Consider the following 5,637-nt stretch of genomic DNA (forward strand, 5'->3'; position numbering starts at 1 on the left):
AGGAAGGTTTCTCGGAAACCTCAAAGGCAAAGTTTCATCCTTCATACCATAACACTTCCTGAAAAATCCACCTTCCACCCCAGCTCTTCCCCAGAGATCTTTTCCAAGGCTACGACTTTATCCCTCCTCTCCAACTCATAGCCTTTTTTTCTGACCCTCTATCCACTCTTTCCTTCTCTGCTCCTCAAAATCCCAGTCACCTCAGTCCTCACACACATTAGCTGGGCTGGATACGTAATTTGCAGGGCCTGGTGCAAAATGGAAATGTGGACTCATTTGTTTTAAAATTATGAAGATTCCAAGATGGTGATAGTGGAGCATCAAACCAAATGCAGAACGCAAGCCCTCCTGAGAGCAGGGTTCTATGCGACTGTCCCTTTGTGAAGACCCTAGATGGATTAGAAGATCAGTATTGATGATTTTTAAGTCTGAGGGGAGAGGGTGTAGCTCAGTGGTTGAGCACCTGCTTCCCATATATGAGGTCCCGGGTTCAATCCCCGATAGCTCCTAAAAAAGCAAAACAAAACAAAACGCAAAGTCCAAGATCAACCCCTGCCCCTAAAATCAGTACAGTCCATTTTTCTTTCTCTTCATGGAACTCTTCACAAATTTGCCTGTCATCCTTGCACGGGGGCCATGCTAATCTTCTCTGGATGGTTCCAATTTCAGTGTATGTGCTATCAAAGTGAGCACAGTACAGCCTATTTTGTGGAGGACGGGGCTCTGGGCTATTTCAAACCCTCACTCTCCATCCTGTCCTGAAGCTCACAGTAAAAAGTTTGAGGTCTCATATTTGAACTGATCAACATTTATTTCTCTCCGCTTGCCACCTGCCCCAGTTGTCTGCTCTCTGTGTCCATTTGCTGTGTGTTCTTCTGTGTCTGCTTCTATTCTTGTCACTGGCACCGGGAATCTGTGTCTCTTTTTGTTGCATCATCTTGCTGCGTCAGCTCTCTGTATGTGTGGCCGCCACTCCTGGGCAGGCTGAGCTTTCTTTTGCACTGGGCGGCTCTCCTTAGGGGGCACACTCCTTGCTCGTGGGGTTCCCCTATGTGGGGACACCCCTGCATGGCATGGCACTCTTTGTGCGCATCAGCACTGCACGTGGGCCAGATCATCACCTGGGTCAGGAGGCCCTGGGTTTGAACCCTGGACCTCCCATGTTGTAGGCGGATGCCCTATCCATTGAGCCAAGTCCACTCCCCTGATCAAACATTTTGCAGCATGCTTTCACATGCTCTTTATGAGAGAAAAGTTATTGCATTTTACAGCTGGGCAAACTGAGATTCAGAAACTCCCCACCCAAGCTGACACCTTGTGGGCCAGAAGCAGGTGTGCCACCACAACTGTGGACCTCCTCAGCCCAGGGTTATTTATGCCAAAGAAGGAACCTGGACACCATCTGTGTTGGTCTGAGTCTTTTATGTGGGTCCCAGAGAATGATGTTTCTAAATTGAACCGATTGTGAACCTTTGATCAGTCAAGTGCTGTTTTGATTAGATTGCTCTAGTAGGGCATAGCCCAGGGTGGGTCTTATCCTCTTACTTTGATAAATGGAGGAATAAAGAGCTGCAGACAAACAGGATAAAAATGGCAGTGACAGAGAGAAACCTTTAGAAGTTGAAATCAGTGAACCTGGGAGAGAGAAAAGCCATAGGCTGAGCAGTCCAAAGCAGAACGAGGAACGAGGCCTCGAGGAGAGAGGAAAGAGGAGCAGACACCTGCCTGCTCACCTGCAGTGATCTTGGGGAGACAGTGAGCCTGGAGAAGGCAGAGACCAGCCAAGCGGCCACTGTGCCTTGCCACGGGGCAGGAGTCCAGGATCCCCAGCAGCCAAGCTTCAGTGAGACAGCATCTCTGGTGGTGCCTTGATTTGGACGTTTCACAGCCTCAGAACTGTAAGCTTTTAACCCAATAAATTCCCTTGTAAAAGCCAACGCATTTCTGGTATGTTGCTCCCAGCAGCTTTTAGCAAACTACATGCCATCTAAAGTCAAGGCACAAATGATGCTAACGTCAGTACTGAGGGAATTCACCGTGGAAGAAAGGTCATCCCGGGGCTGGATGAGTCAGGGAGCGACAGGAATGTTACCCGGGTTTTCATCAGCAATTGCAGTTCTGCTGAGCGAGGTCTGATGTGGCCTGGTGTTCATCTGGGGTTGGGTGGGGTGTTTCAACAGGAGAAATTCCTGTTACAACATAAATAAAATAAAGTAGATGGCCACAGAAGTCTAGCAGGAAAGGGAAGAGACAGAAAACCAAACTGAGGATGGGAGTGAGGAAGAGGGGCAGGACGTGCAGCAGAACCCAGCGGCTTCTGGGCCCAAGCGTGGAAGAAACTAGACTGAGGCCACGAGACACCGGGCAGGGAGGTGTGTGGCTGGTGACCAGGCATCGTGGTGTCACCTTCCTAAAGGGCGTGGCAGGAGCTTGTAGGGGGCTCAACAAGAGGCCATCTTGTGACCGAGGTGAGGCTGGGAGCTTTTTGGATTGTGGGATTCTGGGAAACTGGGCTTTCGTCTTTCGTGTTTGGTTTCCTTGAGGAGGTTACGTTGTTCTGAAGAAATCAAAACGCACATTCACAAAACAAGTTTGTACTTTTGGAATCAGTAGTTTTGTGATTTATATTGTACTTTATATATAGTACATATAGAGTATATATAGAGTATAATATACTCTAAAGTATATTATAAAGTACGTGTGTAATAACATTAATTTGACTGGCAGTTACTAGGTGCTCCCTTTGCACCAAGCTTGAGGCAGGTGCTGTTTGCACTCCCCGGCCTGTGGCGCAGAGGCTCAGAGGGGTCCCTGAACACATTCCCAGAGCTCCCCGGAACCCAGACCAGAGAAGAAGCAGAGGCCCAAAGCTTTTATTCCAAGAGGTTGATAGCAGGGTTATTTGTTTTGTCTTATCCCGCACTGAATCCTGATAAACCTTAATCTATTGTTTTAAAATAAACATTTTATTTTGGAATCATTTCACATTTACAGAAATGTTGCAGAGATACGACCGAGGGCTCCCGTCTACCCCTCGCCCAGCTTCCCCCATTGTTAGCATCTTCTGTCACCACAGCAGTTTTGTCAAAACTGAGAAACTCGGGAAACGGACTTTGGCCCAGTGGTTAGGGCGTCCGTCTACCATATGGGAGGTCCGCGGTTCAAACCCCGGGCCTCCTTGACCCGTGTGGAACTGGCCATGTGCAGTGCTGATGCACGCAAGGAGTGCAGTGCCACGCAAGGGTGTCCCCCGCGTGGGGGAGCCCCACGCGCAAGGAGTGCGCCCGTGAGGAAACCCGCCCAGCGTGAAATGAAAGAGCAGCCTGCCCAGAAATGGCGCCGCCCACACTTCCCGTGCCGCTGACGACAACAGAAGCGGACAAAGAAACAAGACGCAGCAAATAGACACCAAGAACAGACAACCAGGGGAGGGGGGGAAATTAAATAAATAAATAAATCTTTAAAAAAAAAAAAAAAAAAAAAAAAAAAACTGAGAAACTGACGCTGCACGTTGTGATTAACGGAACTCCAGACTTTATTTGGATTTCACCTGTTTTTCCATCGGTGTCCTCTTTCTGTTCCTGAATCTATCCCTGGGAGCCACATTGTGTTTATTTTATTTATTTTTAAAAATTTTTATTTATTTTCCTCCCTTCCCCCACGCTGCTGTTTTTGCTGTCTGTGTCCATTCACTGTGTGATCTTCTGTATCTATTTCCTTTTTTTTTTGTCTTCTCTTCTCATTTTTTCTCCTCTAGGGCTCACCAGGATTTGATCCTGGGGACCTCTGATGTGAAGAGAGGATCCTTATCATCTGTGCCATCTCAGTTCCTGGTCTCTGCTGCGCTTCACCTTCACTCTCCCCTTCATCTCTCTTGTTGTGTCATCATCTTGCTGCGTGACTCACTTGCGCGGGCACTGGCTCGCCGTGTGGACGCTTGGCTCACCCCATAGGCACTCGCGTGGGCACTGGCTCACTGCGCAGGCACACTTTCTCTCTCTTTTTTTTCACCAGGAGGCCCCAGGGATCGAGCCCAGGTCCTCCTATATGGTAGATGGAAGCCCCGTCACTTGAGCCACATCCGCTTCCCCCGCATTGCGTTGCGTCGTTGGACGCGGCGTCTCCGACCCTCTTGCTTTTTCTGACCTCGACGGTCTTGAGGAGAGCTGGCCGGGCACCCTGTGCGAGGAGCCCCGGGCTGCGCTTGCCTGACGGTTCTGTCCCGATCAGACCGGGTCTCGGGTTTTAGGAAGCCCCAGAGGCACCGTGCCCTTCTCATGGCACCAGGCCAGGGCGCACGAGGGTCCCGCGGCCCCGCCGGGGTGCGCGGCCCCAGCCGTGGGTCGGCCCCGTTTGCTGAGCTGCCCTCGCCCTCTGGGATTCTCTGGAAGCGAGTCAGTAAGTCTCGCTCTCGAGGGGGGTGGCGGATGGACTCCAGGAGGAAAACCTTATGTTAAAAATGTTCATTTAATTACCTTTAAGCAAATCTTTTCTCCTGGTTTAAAATTCCAAAGATATCAAAGAGTACACAAGGAGAAGTCTCTCCCCACCTCTATCCCCCAAAGCAACAGTGCTACCATTTTCTTGTGACTCATTCCAGAGGTATTTTGTACACAGGCAGGCAAATATATACACACACACACACACACACACACACACACACACACACTTTGCTCCACCTTTTTTACACAAAGGTAGCCCGTTGGCCACACTGCTCTGCACTGAGCCACGGGGGTGTTTGAACAAGCGAGATCCTGTAAACACCCAATTGTCTGACCGTGAAGGAGAGTTAAGTAAAGTACATTCTGCGTTGCCGGGGCCTGGCCACAGCCATCAGCACATAAACAGATAGTGTCTGGTATCACGGTAAAGTAATATGTTAAATGAAAATAAAATTGAATGCAGAGTACATTATGTTTCCAATTCGGTGATGTTATCTTTGAGGATACAGGGCAGAAGAGGTCCCAGGAAACTGTAAGTCACCGAGGTAGGGTGGAAAGCTTGCGGGTATGTTTTGTTACATTTAAAAGAAATATGACGAGATGGGGCGCTGAGCTTCTAGGAGCACAGCCGGGAACTCCTGCTGCACAGGTGGGCGGCGGGCCTCGCGCTCTTCCTGGGCAGGGAGGGCAGGGCTGTTTGACTTTCTAGAATCTGTCTCCCTGGTCTGAAGGTGTTTGTAGTTAATTGCTTTGTGGAAATAAGAGTAGAGCAAACACTCCACCTAGGGCAGGGACAGGATGTAGATTCTTCAGGCCTGAATTGTCAGGCTTGAGGTCACACCTTTGTGGATGTCCCACGCCCTGGCACTGTCTGGTTGCCTGCAGGATCAAGTGCTGCCCCTCAAACTGCAACTCACTGTTCCCCCCTCCCTCCGTCCATCTATCTGTTAATCCATCCGTCCTTTCTGCCCTCCCTCCATCCATCTATCCATCTCCATCCCTCCATCCCTCCCTCCTTCCCTCCTTCCATCCACCCATCCCTCCCTTCATCCATCCCTTCCTCCATTCCTCCCTCCGTCCAGTCATCCATCCATCTATCCATCCATCCATTAATCCCTCTATCCCTCTCTCCTTCCCTCCTTCCATCCATCCACCCATCCATCCCTCCCTCCATCCATCCTTCCCTCTGTCCAGT

At 49.9% G+C, this 5,637-nt stretch overlaps 1 non-coding gene across 1 annotated transcript; it reads right to left on the reverse strand.

Annotated features, from left to right (window-relative positions):
* Positions 1 to 586: 586 nt before the first annotated feature.
* LOC111762373 (U6 spliceosomal RNA) lies at positions 587 to 693 on the reverse strand. The gene has a single exon (XR_002795498.1). It is a non-coding gene; the product is annotated as a U6 spliceosomal RNA (small nuclear RNA).
* Between the last annotated feature and the right edge of the window lie 4,944 nt (positions 694 to 5,637).

Source organism: Dasypus novemcinctus, chromosome 26 (assembly GCF_030445035.2).
Source record: "Dasypus novemcinctus isolate mDasNov1 chromosome 26, mDasNov1.1.hap2, whole genome shotgun sequence".
Taxonomy (NCBI): domain Eukaryota; kingdom Metazoa; phylum Chordata; class Mammalia; order Cingulata; family Dasypodidae; genus Dasypus; species Dasypus novemcinctus.